The sequence below is a fragment of the Diceros bicornis genome, chromosome 2 (genome assembly GCF_020826845.1).
Source record: "Diceros bicornis minor isolate mBicDic1 chromosome 2, mDicBic1.mat.cur, whole genome shotgun sequence".
Classification (NCBI taxonomy): domain Eukaryota; kingdom Metazoa; phylum Chordata; class Mammalia; order Perissodactyla; family Rhinocerotidae; genus Diceros; species Diceros bicornis.
Genome location: NC_080741.1, coordinates 29,454,669 through 29,474,403, shown reverse-complemented (window position 1 = coordinate 29,474,403; position 19,735 = coordinate 29,454,669). Strand labels below are relative to the sequence as shown.

Here is a 19,735-nt window from a genome sequence, read left to right as displayed (position 1 = left end):
TTTTGAAAATATAGGTAATTATACAGAATAAAATTTAGATCACCAATAACCCAACCACCCAAAGATTACCGCTTTTTAGCAATTAATTGTATATCCTTTGAGCTTTTGCCATTATAGATAACACCACAGGAACGTCTTTGTCACTAGAGCTTTATATAGCCATAATCATTTATTTAAAATAAATGCTGAGAAGTAGAAATGCTGAATAAAAGAACGTGAAAAACTTCAGGCTTTTGATGCACCCACTAATTGTTCACTACAGTTGTGCGTCACTTCACGATGGGGATACATTCTGGGAAATGTATCAGGAGATTTTGTCATTGTGTGAACATCATAGAGTGTACTTATACAAACCTAGATGGCATTGCTTACTACACACCCAGGCTATATGGTATAGCCTATTGCTTGTAGGCTACAAACCTGTACAGCATGTTACTGTACTGAATACTGTAGGCAACTGTAGCACAATGGTAAGTATTTGCATGTCTAAATGTAGAAAAGGTACAGTAAAAATTGCAGTATAAAAGATAAAAAATGGTACACCTGTTTAGGGCACAGCGTGAAATGAAGCTTACAGGACTGAAAGTTGCTCTGAGTGAGTGTGAAAGTCTAAGATATTACTGTACACTACTGTAGACTTTATAAACACTGTATACCTAGGCTACACTAAATTTATTTAAAAATATATTTTTCTTCCTTTAATAATAAATTAACCTTAGTTACTATAACTTTTTACTTCATAAACTTTTAAATTTTTTTAACTTTTTGACTCTTTTGTAATAACGCTTAGCTTAAAACACAAACACGTTGTACAGCTGTACAAAAATATTTTTTCTTTCTTTATACCCTTATTCTATAAGATTTTTTCTATTTTTAAAATTTTTAATTTTTTTTTGCCTTTTAAACTTTTTGTTAAAAACTGAGACACAAACACACGCATTAGCCTAGGGCTACACAGGGTCAGGATCATCAGTATCACTGTCTTCCACCTCCACATCTTGTCCCCCTGGAAGGTCTTCAAGGGCGATAACACACATGGAGCTGTCATCTCCTGTGATAACAATGCCTTCTTCTGGAATACCTCCTGAAGGACCTGCCTGAGGCTTTTCTTGAGAAGATGTCTTTCTTTTCAGAACTATGTCCACGGTGGTTTGCTTGATTTGTTTTTTTCCATCAAAGATTTGCTTGTAAGCAGATAATGCACCGTAAACATTCCTCTGTATTAATGAAAACCCTTCAGTGTTGGGGTCTATGTTTTCAAACTTTATAAGGAGCTTGTTGAAGTCTGTAAAAGCTTCTGCTAAACCCTTCACTGTGACTTTTCTTGGAGGTTCTTCTTCCTTTTCTTCTCCTGCAGTTTCCTTTCCTCTTGCTATGACGTTACAATGGCTATGACCTCACTAGGCGACAGGAATTTTTCAGCTCCATTATAATCTTGTGGGACCACCATCGTGTATGCAGTCCATCATCGACTGAAATGTCATTATGCGGCTCGACTTGTCACTGAAGTGGAATGGGTAGAGATGTAGGGGAGGGTACACAGTAAATGAATGAATGTCAAAGTGGATGAATGTCAAAATAGTCACAGGTAAGAAATATTCTAGTTCCAGAGTACTGGCCAGGAAGCCTCCAAAGGATCTCTGATATGATGATTCTGTAGTATCCGTTTATTTTTTGCCTTTTCGAAAGAGAAAATGGATTTTAATTTTTTTAATAAATAGATTTCTTTTGATAGATACCACTGAATTTGGAAATATATAGCCTTTTATTGTTTGTTTTTTACTGATAATTATGTTGCTCCCATTCCAGTTGTGTTCACCTGGTCAAAAGAATCCTTACAAAGTTCGTTCTGGTATATAATCTGGACTGACAACCTCAATGCCCAGATTCTGCTATTGCCCCTTCATGGATAGTGCTTTCCCTGCCATGCTTTGTCTGGAGCTCCTCCCGGGGTGGTTCTCCGGAGTGATGAATGCCATCTTTGTTTAAAGGGGCAGGAGGGAGAATAATCTAATTCTACCAAAGAGAGAAGACAGTAAACTGACCCTGTGTTTCCATTGCTGTTGGAAAAAGAACAGTAAATGACAGCAAAATTGAATAGCTTGATACTTGCACGGTATAAATTACCAAGCGGAAGAGATGTGTTGAGAAGGAGAGTGAGGATTTGATCTCTGCCTTTCAGTTTTCAGTCATTGTCAACCGCAAAGTACAAAAGTTGGCTCAGCAAACCTTGGCTTCATCCAGGATACTAGGGAGAGAGCCAAGAGATGTTTTTCCCCTGCTATGTTGCTCAGGATTCTTCTTTTGTGGATATGTTTACATTGGTAAATCAAGTCAGAGTACTTCAGTCATTTTGCTACAGTAGTGTTCTTCAAACTGTGGGTTGGGCCCTATTATTGGGTAATAAAATTAATTTAGCAGGTCATTACTAATTTTTCTTTAGTGAAATAGTATATAAAATAGAATAGAATAGGGTAGAGTTGAATAGAATAGAAAGTGCATCACATGAGTGAGAATCTTATTTTATGGAACTTTTATTTAGATATACATACACACAACTCTATCTATGTATACGTGTTACAGATTAAAACATAATTTTTATTGTGGGTCTTTGTCAAATAATTACTGCTAGGAATTTTTTACCTTAGAGGGTTTTTTTCACTTTTCTGGGAATATTTTTGTATATAGACAGTTTTCCCAAAAGTTATTTGTTTTGGATTGAACAGATCAAACTTTGGGGTTTGGGGTTGAGGTGAGCAGGGAAAGTCTTCATATTGATATGGACGGTAATTATTTTCTTGCGGATCAAAACTCTAAGTAGAAAAAAATGGGGCTTATCTGAATCTGTCTTTCTTATGGTTCTATATAGAAAGCAGCTCTGATAATGACACCTCTTTTCGGACGGAAAACACCCCAAGGTTAGAAAACCACCATAATGGCATTCAAATACCAACCCGCAGGTCACCGTACTTGGACAGGAGGATGGCTTATGGTGATACTATATACCTACTTGCCTGTGATTGGAGTTAAGAAACAATTGTTTACCAAACAATGAAGTCACTAGTAATTGATTGTGATGACATGTACTGATTTTAAAACTTTTTTTTGTTTAATTTTTATTTATTTATTTTTTCCCCCAAAGCCCCAGTAGATAGTTGTATGTCACAGCTGCACATCCTTCTAGTTGCTGTATGTGGGACGCGGCCTCAGCATGGCCGGAGAAGCAGTGCGTCCGTGCGCGCCCGGGATCCGAACCCAGGCCGCCAATAGCAGAGCTCATGCACTTAACCGCTAAGCCACGGGGCCAGCCCCTGATTTTAAAACTTTACTATGATAATTCAATAATAGAATAAGTTTTCATGTATGCAAAGTTTTTTCCCCCAATTCAGTTTAATTCAAATCTATATTAATTGCTTTGAGTTAACATTAAGTGCACTCGTGAACTTGGGTAAGATCTAGCTAGTGGCTCAATTGTATATAAGTAAGTTTCCCATATGTGGGAAATATGCATATAAATACATATATACAGATCATATTAGTATATGATACATTCCGCCAAATATAGCCATTCATTGGTACTTCATCCTTATGAAACTAAAGAACAGTCAATACAATAAATAAAAAGTTGCTCTAAAAAAAGTCAGTGGCTGCCTGGGTGCTCTCTGAGACAGATAGGAGGATTGTGTTGGACTCAGCAGTAAGGAAAGGTTGCTTTTGATTAGTAATATCTGTGATGAACATGGGAGGGGGACAGTGGTGATGTATATGCCATGTGTGTATCTTGGAACTTTTCAATTTAGTGAATCTTTGTGGTATCTTGGAAACATGAGTTGCTTCCTCCATTTTATAGGAGGGAAAGGAATAGCAGACGGATGTAGCCCAGAGTTAAAACTTTTAGTATCTCTTGCTCTTGTTTTATTTCTGTTCACATTCATCTAGATTATTTGTCTAGATGGTGCCTCATAAATGTTTATATCTGTTTACTCCTTCCCATTCCCATTGCCACTGCTACATTTTTGATCCTCATTAAAAGAACTGTTATAGGGGCTTTCTAGATCGCTTCACTGCTTCTGGTGCTTCAATTTTTGATAGGGTCAGGGGTCATGGGCTCCATTGAAAACCATGTGAAAGCTATGTACCATCTCTCAGAAAACAGAATGCTTACACAAACTCCTGCCAATTTTTTCAGGAGGGCTATGAATTCCCTGGGGTCTACATTGAATTAAAAACCCCTAGTCTAGTTTTCTCCCTCCAGTCTATCCCTCAAATTTCTATCAGAGCTATATTCCTAATATGCAATGTGGGTCATATTACTCTCTGCTCAGAACCGTTTCATTTCTCATTGCCTTCGGGACAGAAGTCCAGTTTGCTTGGATTGGAATCCAAACTCTTTCAAGCTCTCAACTTGTAGTCTCATTGCTGCCTTACCACACCTACTCCCTCCTCCCAAATACACAACCTTCTAAGCCAAACCAGAATACTTGTTATTCCTCCCATATTTCCTGCACTTAGCTCCCACAGTTGCTGCTCCCTGAACATCCTTTCCTTCATCCTTTCCTCCTATTTAGGCTGTTTCTAACCTTCAAATCCATGGTCTGTTCTGATTGTCAGTTATTTTTGTGGCTGTAGCTCTGAGCACTGAGTAACACCTTGTACAGTGTCTTGTACATCATAGGGGTGTATTTCCCTGTTTGCCCTCAGATCCTTTCCTTGCCCTTCCCTTGTATTACTGAGAGACTGCCCCCTAGGGGTTGTTTTGTCCAGGTTCCTGAGTCAAGTGGCCTCCATCTGGGTTCAGCCATTGGAAAACCCTGGAGGGAGAATGGAAGAGTGAAGGAAGGGAGAAGCCAGGGTATTTCTTCCCTACGCTCTCTGCCTCAGACAGTATCTCTGATGGCAGCTGTGTCTTCTCTAGGGCTTCAGCTGCTACTAGAGAGGCCCTTTGAGGTTTCAGCTTCTGCTAGGTGACCCTGGCCCCAGGGCTCCAGTATCAACACTCCATTCTTTGTCCCTATAGTTCAAGGATCTCTGCAATTACTGAGTTCCTGGATGCCTCATTCTTCCCTATTTGCATTCATATATTTTCCTTCACCTATGTAATCAATTCCCTGCATTATAGTCCTTCTGTTTAAATACTAGACCAGTTTATATTTGTCTGGTTGAACCTTGACTGATAAAGCTGGCATTTGGTAGATATTTGCTGAATTTTATTGACTAATTTTAAACCGTCTTCTAGGTGAGCATCTCTTTTTTGAGTGAACCGGGTTAGGTCCTATATCAGTTACCTAGCATACAATAGTATTACATGAGGTTACCTGGGGTAGTAACAAACTACCTCAAAACTCAATGGTTTGAAACAATGGGTATTTCTAAGTTCACAGGTCCGAGAGTTGGCTCGGTGGTTCTTCCGCTTCCAGCTGGCCCATTCATGCATCTGTGGTCATCTGTAGGTCAGCTAAATGGCTCTGCTCATCTTGCCTGGGCTCTCTCATATGTATGGGGCTTTGGCTGGTCTAGGCTGATCGAGGATGGCCTTGGTGGAGACAACTGACGTGAGTCAACTCCACTCCGTGTTTCTCAACTATGACAGGCTAGCCCAGGCAGGTTCTCATGGAAATCACAGAGGAGCAAGAGAAAACACATTAACATAACAAGAACTTTTTCAAATTTCTACATGTAGCATACCTGCTAACCAAAACAAGTCTGGCCAAAACCAGAATCAAAGGGGACGGGAAAATAGACTCAACCTCTTTAGTCAGAGGAACTGCAAAGTTACATGGCAAAATGGTAGGTCACAGGTAGGGAGGGGTGAAGAATGTAGGCCATTAATGCAATGCAATCAGTCTATCTCAGGCTCCATAGGATTTGATGAGAGACCTGAGACTAAAGAAATAGATAGATAGATAGATAGATAGATAGATAGATAGATAGATGACATTATTTTTTTGCCATAATATTAACCCTTTTAAAATGAAAACTTTATAATAAAATACATATTATGTATTTGCTAGTTTGTTCTGTACAGTTCATTTGTATATAGTTACTGACTGGAAAAAAAATAAACCAAGTAAAGAACCATTTATGAATAACATATTAATAAACCAAGTTAAAGGGACTTTATCCTTTAACCATCAATTTGCATTAATTGGGAGCAGTCATAGCAAATTGTGCCAACCTCACTTCAGGTCAGATGGCTTAACAAAATGAACTGTTTCATGCCCAGAAATAAATGTATTCCAAATGTAAATATGAATCAATTACAAAACAGATTCTTTTGAAAGTACAAAATAACCACACTGTTAATCTATTTGTGCCCCAGTTAAAAATGTGTAAAGAACACACATTCCGGACTAAAGTTGTCCCAGGGGTGATTCTCATTTTTGCTTTGAATCTCATGTAAACAAATTGGGAGCCTCCTTTGAGCCATGAGCAAATTCACAGCTCCCTGTTTTCTAAAGAGAAGAAGAATTAAAAATGGGTATGTTTAAGTTAGAAGGGTCTGGGGCTTGACCTTGCTACTTTAAATTTCCTTCATCACTAGGAAATCACTTTGAATTTGTCTCCTTGGGGCACTCTAATTTGGTTTGTTCTTGATTTGAGGCACACCATGAAAGAGATGCTGTCTGTTTGTATTATAGCAAAATTTGGAAGCCACTTCAGTGACACGGTTTTTCAATTTTCTTCTCTGCAGTTTTATCTTTAAAACCTGAGCCTGTTCTCAGTAATTCAGAAGAAGGCTTACGACATCTTCCTGCCTAAGTGAGATTCCTGGCTAGCCTCTTCTTCACTGTTTGACTTTGGGCAAAATTTTAAATCTTTCTGTGCCTTTCTTTTCCTCTTCTGAAAAATGGATTTATTAATAATGCCTACCTCATATGATCATTGTGAGGGTTAAATTAAGTGAAATTAGGTGAAAGAATTAGCATAACTCAGCCCACAAAATGTGCTTAATAAATGTTATGTATAAACATGCTTATTATTATTAATTGTTATGTGAGAATTTTCAGGTTGTTTTCACTGAGTAAGCTTCACACATATTCTTCAAAGTCTAAATCAGAATTATACTCTCAAAAAATAAATCAAGGCCCAATATCATTTTCGTACAAAAGGCACTGTTTTTTTTTAGATATTAGTGTCAAAAGTAGTGTATGTATTTACTCATATTTGCCATAAAGCCACAACAACAGTTACAAACACAAACTTCTTCCTGGCCTTGTCAATTTACTCTTTGAGAACGCTTTTAGAGTATGCTTCTTAAACGTCTTGGTCTTCAACCTCACACTGTCAGTTTCTGATAGTCTAGCAAACAGTGAGTTGATGTTGACGGCTTGGGATTTGAAGATTTATGACAAGAGTAGTGAAGAAAATAGATAAACACAGCCCCAAAATCTACCTTAATGTTATTTTTAAAGGGAGAAAAATTAATAATAGGCACATCAATTTTTAACAAGTATATTTTGCCTTTCAACACATTGCATGTCAATTCTACAGAGTCATAGTGTGGAAGAGCCACTGTTAAAACAAGACAAGGCAGCATCTTGAGAAGCTCGGAGTCAAGTCGCAGAGAAGAGTTGCAGAGAAAGTTCGCACATACACACATACATATGCACACCCACACATTACTAACAAGCGCTTTAATGATATAACAAGTGCTTTTATGGTACCATAAATGTTGGGTGTTGGATGGAAAGACAATGACTAAGCACGTATTTATTCAGTGTGGCAGTTAGAGAGGATGAGCTGTTACAAATCAACATGGTTAGCTCTCACATACATAATGTTGAGTCAAAAATGGAGAATGATAGATACACATACATAGATTCATATCAGATAGGTAAATTAAAAACGCACAAACACCCTTCATTGTCCTGGATACACATATATTATGTAAATGTAAAAAAAAAGTGGCCTGGAAAGATACAAACAGATTCATGGTCTGCCATTGGAGTGGGATTGTCAAGGAGATTATGTCTATGCTCTTAAAAAAAAAAAAAAAAATGAGCAGCTATGACAAAATGTCATCAATGGTCTATCCTGGGTAGCAAGAACCCAGACATTTGTTCTACCAAACTCTGCCTTTCTATGATTTCTAAGTCCCCCACAATAAGAACAACAAAAATTGCAGAACCACAGTTAGTTGAAAAGCAGCTTCTCATGTGCAGACAGAAACTTGGAGACATCGGCTGCTGCACGAGCAGATGCCATGGTCTGTTTGGCCATCTTTTTTGTCTGTTTATACTTGTGGGAAGTGTCCCCAGTTTAATCCCACTTAACACAATCTAGATAGCCCCATGGCTTCGTGCTCAGAGGCAGACCCTGATGAACGTTATTACCTGTCGTTTCACCACTGGGCATGACTGAAGCTTTTATTAAAGACCCTTCCCAGGAGCTGTCCTCTCAGACCCAGCTGGACCCGCTTTAGCACCAAATTTCTAAATTGTTTAAGATTCACATTTGCCTTTTAGTCATCTTCCCAGCTGGGAATCCAAAACTTCCAAATCCTGTGCACAGAAAAGCAGGTCATTAGGACCCACATGCCTATAATGTGTTATGACAGTCCTTGTGTTAGAGTCCCGTTCTCTGAAACCATCTCCCCTTTGGAACGAGATTTTATCTAAGTCTATTTGCATTTATTCAAAATCAGAGACAGCTCGGAAACCAGACCCTATTTAAACATACAAACAAGAACAGTCGCAGATTAAGCAAATATTGGGGAACTTTAAAAAAAAAAAAAACACTTCTATTTATCTTCTTGTGTTTCCTTTTTTCCAGATCTGTGGTTTCCCTCCGATGGCTGTCCTGCGTGGGTGCCAAGTTCCACATGTGATTTAATGGCTCAGAAGGTCAGATGTCAGGCTTGACTCGGCTGTTTGCAGACTCGTGATCTTTGTGATTAATTGTCACTTTTTAGCATTATAGGTATTACCTTCTAATCTGTGGTGTTGCTGCTATGTTATTATTTAATGAAACGATGTTGTTCAACATAGTTTTGAACTCTGTAGGTGTTTAGGAGAAATATAAAACATCACAGGGGCTAAAAAAAACACAGTGGAGAAAAAGAAAGTTACAAATTCACCCGGGGGAAGAAGAGTAGTAATAGGACAGGAGAGAAAGGAGCCCATATTTCATTGTTAGGTGGGGAAATTGTGCTCCCTGAAGATCCAGCAGTCCTGTCCATGCTCTTTTTCTTCGAGAACTAAACGAGGCATAAAGATTAGATGGTCCATTGGTTAGAGCAAGTCAGAGAGGGTGTAAGTACCTGTGCAGGAAAGATTCCCCTTCTTTACTGACAAGCCCTCTGAATTCTCCCTCCAGGCCCCAGATGTTTGGGAATATCAAGCAGCCTTTGGAACGCTAGGTTATAATCTGGAACCCAGTTTGTTGACATTTATTATAACAACAGTTTCAGTTTGTCTCTGCAGTTAAGGTTGTGTCAGCACTTTCCTTTCTGTGTTTATTATTTTTAGCAGTTTAAAAGCTAACCGTGAAAAAATGGCTTTCTGGCTGTAAGGTGCCGTTCCGGCTGGGCCGGGGTCTGGTGGAGTCTACAGAAATGCTCGCTGGCTGTGGGAGTCGGGGCTTTTGAATGCCGCCTTTGTGCCTCCCCTTGCCCAGGGCCTCTGGCCTATTGTCTGGGCTCCTCAGTTGGGGTGGCGCTATCTGATTGTAACCAGTACTAATATTACAGTGCTCAGTGCCCAGGCCCTCCCTGGGGGCCCCGAGTCTGGCTGCCTCTGTCTCCCAGCCCTCTCTCCAGGGGACCACTCACAGCTCTCATATCAGAAAACACTATTTGTAGTTTATAGACTGTTCAAGGGAAAAGGATCAGAAAGGATCGTCTAGACCTGAGGTTCTCTAACATTTTTTTTACCCTAGGAAAAGAACCCTTTTCCTAAATGAAATCTTCCAGTGAACCCCAATTTGTAAGACATAGGAAAGTGCAGCTGTTCTGTTTGAAGGTGAGAAGCATGCTGCAAACCTCACTCTTTAGCCTCCTCTTCACCCATCCCCAGTCAGGGTGACTTCCCAGGTCCCCTCACCCCTCCCAGAAAACCTACAACTCCTCAGAATACTTGCACGCTGTTTTTACAAGGCAATCCCCTCAATTTACAGATAAGGAAATTAAGAGGTGATTTTTATAGATGCTTAAAACATGAGGCATTAGACACTAAAGAGTACACACTGTATTAATCCATTTTTATATAGTTCTAGAAAAGGCATGACTAATCTATGGTGATAGAAATCAAAACAATGGTCATCTCAAGAAGAAGAGAGGATTGACTGGGAAGGGGCACAGGGAATTTTCTGGGGTGATGGAAATGTATACCTGAAGTGCGGGCTACATGGCATTTGTCAAAACTCATCTGTGCTTTTCACTGTGGGTAAAATATACCTCCACTAAAAAATAAAAACAAAGAGAAAATAAAGCAAAAAAAACAAATTAGGCAATTAGTGGATGAAAATACTGATGAACTTCCTTAAAGTTATGTGGGCTATTTATTGAGCCAGGTTTAAGGTCACAATGCAAAGTTTCAGAAGATAGGAGACCATGCTGCAATTCTAACCCTTTCTTGGTTCAGTAATCACCAAAAGCAGAAAAAAAAAATTCTTAGAGAATTCCAGACAGTGGTACCACTGAATACCTTTTAGGGTCCTCTAGCCTGTGATGCAGCTAAAGGCTGATACATGGGAGTTCTGGGAGTAGAAATCCTGGGTACGATTCTTGATTCATGCATGACTTTGACATGTACTGTTGAAAATGCTCCGGAAATTCTTCATAATTTTTCAGTTCTTTCCTCCATTGTCTGAATGCTTTTCCATGACCTATAAAATGCAAGATTCCTTCTCATATATCTTAGCAGAGTGGAACTTCTGGTGACTAAGGTTGGAGTTCAGGCCTCAAGCGACACCTGTAAAACAGGCTGGATTCAGGCTTTTTGCTTTTGGCGTGTGTCGAGTACTCTCAAATGATTGGCTTTGTACCTATATCCTTACAATAAGGCATTTTGACCCTTTAAAAAATACTTTCCTCCCCTTGAAATATTTTGAACCAACTCTATTTAAATTTTTCTATTTATGTGTCTTAGAAGTCTGACAGTGACATGGAAGGTAATTACTTGGATTGAAATGCTGCTAAGGACATAGGCCAGGGCAGATAGGACCCAGTGGCCAACTCTGCCTTTTAGACCCTGATGAGGAAACTGGGCTGGGAAGAACAAGAAAAATGTTTTTGAAAAGGAAATAATGACATTATTAGAAAATGGTAAGAGAGAGTCACGTGGAGCCAGAGTAGGAAGGATTTGAAGATACTCAATTGTTCAGCCTTTGAGCCGTGTTACTTTTCTTCAGAAATGACAAGCTATCTACTTCTTGAGTGATTTCCCAACAAAGGACCAAAGCCTATTTAACTCACAAGATGGGTCCACATTAACAAAAAATAGTTCACTAATGAAGCTATGGCAAGCTAAATTATCCATAAAAAAGAACATTTTAAATAACTAGGACATTTTCTAACCCAGACGTACTGTAATTTGCCTGCATGTACACAGATTTACTAATCGAATCAAATTTAATTTAGCAAGATTCTTATCCAATCAATTTAGTTTAATGTGCATAAGAGCAAAAATGAAAGTACACAATGTAAGAGTCTGAGCAGAATTTGCTTTGTTGCAATTCTGTGCCCATTGAAAAGGAACTGTTTCTTCAAGTCATTAAAAGTCAACTTATCCAAATGGAAAATACCAAGGCAGAAACGGTGTATCTTCTCCATTCCAGTGACTTGAGACAAGTGATTCTCGTGGAGCTAATGTTCTTGAAATTTATGCGTGTGTGTGTGTATGTATGCATTTATCTATAGGTCAAATGGTCTCAGGAAAATGCAACATGTGTATAGTCAGATTTCAATTATTCATGAGAATGAGAGAAAATGTCAATAATTGAAGTCCAATCTATTGATATTTTTTCCTATTGACTTTTAAAAATTGTCATTCTGAGCCTTTTCAACAACTAACCCATTGATAAGGGCTGTTAACAAGTGGAAAAATATCCTGATTTGAGTGTTATCCCCTTTTCCTTCTCTCAACTATTTTTCCTATGGGTGCTATTGGGCTAATAACAACTGAAAAATGGGATGAAAGAAAAATAGCAAACACTTTAATGTGCATATTATTATTATTCTCGGTTTCCAGACAAGGAAACTGAGGGTAAAATTGTCAAGAGCAATGTCTAAAGATGACACTGTCACAGTGGCAGGGCTGGCCTTGAACTCAGATCTTTCTAGCTGTAAGCCACTGTCTTAAGAAGAGAAGCAACGGATTGAAGCTAATCAACATATTACATTGGCTGAGTTGGAGAAATAGCTAAATTTGTGCAGAGAAGAACTGCTATTTTGGGCCTGCCCATACCAGAAAACCATAAATAACAGTGACAAATACACAAATGTTTATTGGTCTCTCTAGGGCAGCGGGTGGGATGGTTCTATGATCATCAGGAACTAAGGTACCTTCTATCTCTCTGTATTTCTGTTCTTAGCATATAACTTTATCCTCAAACCTACCTCTTGGTTCAAGATGGCTGTGGGAGCTCTAGCCCTCACATATAAATTCTAGACAGCAGGATAGATGAGAAGAGGTGGGTAAAAGGCACCCATTACCATGTTTTTCCTCTTTAGGAGGCCTCACCAGAATTCCCATCCAACAACTTATACCTATAATTTCATCTACCAACTCCTAGTTGCAAAAGAAGCTGGAAAATGTAGCTGGGTACCTTGCCATCCAGAAATAAAGTGAGATTTGGTTGTAAAGGAATATTGTGGAGGCCCCTAGCACACCTGTTCACAATTAGGCAGCTATAGAGGCTCTTCAATCACGGAGAGGAATGACCAGGGTGGTGCTTTCGAGGAACTGGTCTTGTAGCCACCTGCATGATGGGTAGAAGGGGAGCAATAAAAGGTAGATTTGAGGACTCCAGTTTATGGCCATGAGCTTTGCATTAGGGAGGTGGCATCAGGGACAGGAGAGAAGAGATGAGTGTGATAGAATTTGTGAAGAACGAATTGACCAAGGAGAATGTATTCATTAATTAGCGGTGCAATTCAAAACTGTTTAAACAAACACACATACAACCACACACGTATGTGTATAAATACATTATGTATGTGCATGTATATTCATATACATGCACATATATATGAATGGCAACCCAAGAAAGACACTTAGCTAAACTTCTAGGAAAGAGGATCTGGGTAAACAAAAAGGTTACATGGTGTTTTTCTACACAGAAAATTGGCTGGGAATTTAATGATGCAGTCTATTGGCAATAGATAAACGATACGTAAGTAAAGACGTGCACACATACGCACAACACAAACAACATAAAACTTTTCCAGGGCTACATACCACCAATAGCAGTGATTTTCAGACTTGGGCATCCCTAAAAAAGAGAAAAAGGAAAAGAAAAAAGGGGCTAAATTATAGACTTTTAAGGGGAAGGAGAGGAGGAGTTATAAAGATAACTAAGAAGTTGTTATAAGAAACCAAGTTAGAGGAAGTACAAAACTCTGGATTGAGAAGGAAACCAGTCTTTCTTCTTTTCTTTCTTTCTTCCCTCCTTTCTTTTTTCCTCTCTCTCTCTCTCTCTCGTGTTCCTTCTTTCTCTAATTTTAGGAGGAGTAGAATCATGAGCTTGGTGACCATATTTTCATAAACTGTTCGTTGCAAGCTCTCAAATGAGACGGAGTTTAGCCCCAAGTCATCATCACATCCCTTTGGTAAAGCCAGAGGGCAGCAGGAAATGTCTTGCCATTTTGCAGATGACAAAAATCAAAGCCCGTCTGTGGTGCTGGTAGGATGGTGCGGAGCCCCCTGGCACAGCTGTTTTGAAACTCCTTGCATCTGTGGTACATGATACACCCACATATGCACACATCCTTGTGCGTGTAATCCACAGTGCTGGGCAAAAATGACCAAGTTTGTTAGTACAACTTTCTTGGTACTGATTGTCGTCTTTGGCTGCAAGGCAAAAACTATTTTTCATTTTAGCTTTTAAAATCAGCTAACATTGAATAAGCATAACTTGATTTTCTGATTTTAACCCCCTCTAATTGCACTTTGTAAAGCTAATGTGAGTCCTATTTTTTCCCACCACATGTTGGAGAGGGGCAGGTTTGGTTGGGCACTAGCCGCCTGCTACTCCAGGTGTCTTCTGCAGAAGTCTGCTGAGGCAAGCCTTATAATTTCTGCTCTAACGTCCTGGACAAAGTCTCTCATTAAAAAGTAAATGCCTATACACTTAACATAGTAAAAGAATGAGAACATGCAGGGGAAAAACACATGCCAACTGTAAAATAGTGGCTAGCTTGGCAAGAGAAGAGAGGGAGAGGAAAGAGATAGGGAGATAGGTCATTAGTGTTTTGTTATGTTTTATTTCTCATGAAAAGAGAGATGAAGCAAATAGAGCAAACCTGAATGGTGGGTATATGCGTACTGTAATATCGTTCAACGTTATATCAGTTCCATGTGTACAACATAATGAGTTAATATTTGTAGACATTGCAAAATGATCACCACAATAAGTCTAGTTAACGTCTGTCACGATACATAGTTACACAATTTTTTGTCTTGTGATGAGAACTTTTAAGATTTATTCTCTTAGCGACTTTCAAATATCCAATACAGTATTGTTAACTATAGTCACCATGCTGTAGATTACATCCTCATGACTTATTTATTTTATAACTGGAAGTTTGTACCTTTTGACCTCCTTCACCCATTTCTCCCACCCCCAACCCCGGCCTTTGGCAACCACCAATCTGTTCTCTGTATCTACGAGCTTGGGGTTTTGTAGTTGTTGTTTTAGATTCCACATGTAAGTGAAATCATATGTCATTTGTCTTTCTCTGTCTGACTTATTTCACTTAGCATAGTGCCCTTGAGATCCATCCATGTTGTCACAAATGACAAGATTTCATTCTTTTTTATGGCTGAATAGTATTCCATTGTATATGTATACCGCATCTTCTTTATCCATTCATATATTGATGAACACTTAGGTTGTTCCCATATCTTGGCTATTGTAAATAATGCTGCAATGAACATGCGAGTGCATATATGGGGGTGTAATCTTGTTTAATATACCCTTGGAATGTGTGCAATATTTCATGTTAAAATTTAAATTAATTGTTTTAATTAAGCAAATGCCCTTCATATAGGCAAAGCAATTTGAGCCCTTGCAATTCTTTACTCCATTCATAACAATCTACCTACAATCGTGTATCATGCTTCTGTCTTTGCATTTGCTACTTCCTCTCCCTGCCCCCTCTACCTTTTCTGTTCCCCAGATAACTTCTCTCCACCTTTCCAGATTCAGCTGAGGTATCACATCCTCTTGGAAGCCTTGTCTGACTCCCTGCCCCTAATTCATATCTGGGTTTGGAGGTACTACTCACTTCACAAAGAACGTTGTACATATTTGTGTCATGGCATGTGTCACACTGATGTGTAAACATTGGTTTGTTTCTCTGACTTCCAGGACTATCACTTCTGGCTGAGCTGCAATATCCAGTGGGCACCATTTATACAGTGTCCAACCTGCACAATTGTACAGGGCACTCCTGCTTTCTTCCCACCAGAGAGAGACCATCTTTATACCTCTATGCAGAATACCTAGCCTAGTTCAAGTGCTGGGATAGAAACGTATTCACAGAGCAAACACTTGTTTAATGAATGAAAAAGTGACTCCCTGAAGAATTCTCTTTGATGAGTGGTTCTCAAAGTGTGGCCCCTGGACCAGCAGCATCTGCCTCACCTGGACTCTTGTTAAAATGCAGATTCTCAGGCCCCACCCTAGACCAACTAAATCAGTAACTCTGGAAGTAGAATCTGGGAAACTGCTTAACAAGCCCTCCAGATGATTCTGCTGCATGCTTAACTTTAAAAAATACTAACTTAGACTGATCAAAACTAAAAGCAAAGATTTCATCTTACCTCAGTTGAGTCTAAAAAGGTGGAGAGAAGTTATATGGGGAACAGTAAGGATACGGGGGCAGAGAGAGAAAGTAGCATGTGCAAAGACAGAAGATGATGTGTGATTTGTAAGTAGATGGTTATGGATGGAGTAAAGAATTCAGGCTGGCAGGACAAGAGAGCTGATGATCAGGAGTCAGATCATGGAAGTCTGTCTAAGGTGTTTGGATTTTAATCTGACAGCAGTAGCAAGCCATTTAAGAAATTTAAAAGAAGTAGTAATTTGATCCAGTTTTATATTTTAGAAAGAGTTCTATGGCAAGGATGTGACACATGGGATGGAGGTGAGATTGGCCACCTTGGGCCAGGTAAGCAGCTATTAATTAGCCTAGGTGTAAAATGATGACAGCTGAACTAAAGCAGTTCCAGTGGGAATGTAGAGGATGGGATGGAGTCAAGAAATATTACAAAAATAGAATTGACAAAATACAAGATGATAGAATTTAGGAAGCAAGAGAGAAGCTGTTAAGGATGACTCTCAGATTTGCATCTTAGGCAATGGATGTATGTTGGTACCATTCACTGAACGAAGAAAGACAAGAGGAGGAGGAGATTTGGGAGCTGGGATAGGGGCTGGAGAAGGTGAGTGTGATAGGATATTTGGATGTGGAGGTGTTTACAGAACATTCACATGGAGGCTTCAAATGCCCACAGATATATCCTAGGCTGGAAACTTCAGTTTGGATGGTATCCAAGTATTAATCATTTATATGTCATTAGAAGCAATGCTGAAGGTAAATATAGATAAATTTTGTCTTAATATCTAACTATCTCCATAGGAGATATTTCTAGAATAAAGGCTGTTGATAAATATAGCTGAATTATTTTGCAAAAGGTTGTGTCATTTTATTCTTCCATTAACATTGTAGAACAGGGTCTATCTCATTACGTCTTCACTGACATTATTTAATCCTGAAAAATTGGATATCCCAATAGTGAGGTTGCTCTAATATATACTTTCCTGATTACTTGTGAGGTTGGACATATTTCACTTTTTGTTGACCTTTATCCAAAGATGATTCATTCATGTCATTTGCCTATTTTCTGTAGGATGTTGATTTTTTTAACTGATTTTCAACAACTCTTTTTCTCTATTAAGGGTATTATCTGTTTGCCCATCTCATCCGTTGCAAATATGTTTTTCCAATTTCTCATCTGTCTTTTCTCTAGCAGTCGGTGGTTGTTCCCTCTGCCTAGAACACCCTCAGGTATCCCCCAAGACACCTGCTGGGCTCACCCCCTCACGTCCTGCAAGCCTTTATTCAAATCTTGTCTCTTATTGAGGTCTACACTGACTACCCTATTTAATACTTCAGCCTCCCAACAAGCACAGCCCTTGGCACTTCTGATCCCCACTCTTGGCTCTACTTTTCTTTTTCCCATAACATTTTTCACCTTTTCACATACAATATAATTTATTTATTTTGTTAATTGTCAGTCCCTATCCACTAGAATGTAGGATCCTTGATAGCAAGGACATATGGACCTTTGTCTGTTTTCTATGTATGTATATATACATATATATATATCCCAAACACCTAGAATAATGCCTGACACATAGTAGACGCTTAATAAATATCTGTTAAATGAATATTGATTGCTTTTATATTTTTATCTATTGTCCTAGAGTTTTAAAATTTAACCCACATAAATTTATCAATCTTCCCTTTGCAATTTCTTCCATTATTTTCATGCTTAAATATTTTCCCCATGTAGAGATCAATTAAATATTCAGCTGTATTTTTTTTTCTTTCACCCTCCCCAATCCTCCCTTACCCTCTGGTAACCACCAATTTATTCTCTATATCTATGTGTTTGTTTGTTTGTTGTTGTTGCTTTTGTCTTCCACATATGAGTGAAATCATATGGTATTTGGCTTTCTCTGTCTGTCTGACTTATTTAGCTAGCATAATGCCCTCAAGGTCCATCCATGTTGTTGGGACGATTTCATCTTTTTTATGGCTGAGGGTTATTCCATTGTATATATATACCACATCTTCTTTATCCATTCATCTGTTGATGGGCATTTAGGCTGTTTCCAAGTCTTGTTTCCAAGTTCATAATGCTGCAATGAACATAGGAGTACATACCTCTTTTTGAACTAGTGTTTTCATGTTCTTTGGAGAAATACCCAGAAGTGGAATAGCTAGATTGTATGGTAGTTGTATTCTTAATTTTTTGAGGAATTTCCTTACTGTTTTCCATAGTGGCTGCACCAGTTTACATTCCCACCAGCAGTATATAAGGGTTACCTTTTCTCCACATCCTCTTCAACACTTGTTATTTCTTGTCTTTTTCATAATAGCCATTCTGATGGGAATGAGGTGATGTCTCATTGTAGTTTTGATTTGCATTTCCCTAATAATTAGTGATGTTGAACATATTTTCATCTATCTACTGGCCATCTGTATATCTTATTTGGAAAAATGTCTGTTCAGATCCTTTGCCAATTTTTTAATTGTTTATTTTTTGTTGAGTTGTATGAGTTCTTTATATATTTTGGAGATTAACTCCTTATCAGATATATGATTTGCAAATATTTTCCCCCAATTATTAGGTTGTCTTTTCATTTTGTTGACAGTTTCCTTTGATGTGCAGAAGGTTTTTAGTTGGTGTAGTCCCATTTGCTAATTTTTTCTTTTGTTTCCCTTGCCTGGAGAGACATGATATTCAAAAAGATACTGCTAAGACCTATGTCAAAGAGCATACCGCCTATGTTTTCTTCTAGGAGTTTTATGGTTTCAGATCTTACATTCAAGTTTTTAATCCATTTTGAGTTAATTTTTGTTTATGGTGTAAGATAATGGTCTACTTTCATTTTTTTGCACGTGGCTGTCAAGTTTTCCGAACACCATTTATTGAAAAGACTTTCCTTTCTCCATTGTATGTTCTTGGATCCTCTGTCAAAAATTAGCTGTACTTAGATGTGTGGCTTTATTTCTGTGCTCTCGATTCTGTTCCATTGATCTATGTGTCTGTTTTTGTGCCAGTACCATGCTGCTTTGATTACTACAGTTTTGCAGTATATTTTGAAATCAGGGAGTGTGATACCTCCCACTTTGTTCTTCTTTCTCAAGGTGGCTCTTGCTATTTGGGGTCCTTTGTTATTCCATATAAATTTTAAGATTTTTTGTTCTATTTCTGTGAAAAATGACATTGGATCAGTAGATTTGCATTGAATCAGTAGATTGCTTTAGGAAGTATGGACATTTTAACTATGCTAATTCTTCTAATCCATGAGCACGGAATATCTTTCCATTTATTTGTGCCTTCTTCAATTTCTTTCAAAAATTTTTTATAATTTTCAGTGTACAGGTATTTCACCTCTTTGGTTAAATTTATTCTTAGATATTTTATTCCTTTTTTTTGTTTGCAATTGTAAATAGAATTGTATTCTTGATTTCTCTTTCTGCTATTTTGTTGTTAAGGTGTAGAAATGCAGCTGATTTTTGTATGTTGATTTTGCACCCTGCAACTTTACTGTGTTCATTTATTATTTTCATGGTTTTTTGGTGGCTTCTTTAGGGTTTTCTATATATAAAATCATGTCATCTGCAAATAGTGACAGTTTTACTTCTTCCTTTCCAATTTGGATCCCTTTTATTTCCTTTTCTTGCTTAATTGCTCTGGCTAGGCCTTCCAATACTGTGTTAAATAAGAGTGGTGAAAGTGGGCATCCTTGTTTTGTTCTTGTTCTTAGAGGGATAGCTTTC

At 38.3% G+C, this 19,735-nt stretch overlaps 1 protein-coding gene across 1 annotated transcript in view; it reads left to right on the top strand.

The window, feature by feature from the left end:
• Positions 1 to 19,735, top strand: part of THRB (thyroid hormone receptor beta) — a 360,716-nt gene that overhangs the window by 141,991 nt on the left and 198,990 nt on the right. Inside the window, exon 2 of the mRNA XM_058553892.1 lies at positions 8,773 to 8,843. The gene's annotated coding sequence lies outside the window, so the exon portion shown is untranslated. The remainder of the gene's footprint in view (positions 1 to 8,772; positions 8,844 to 19,735) is intronic.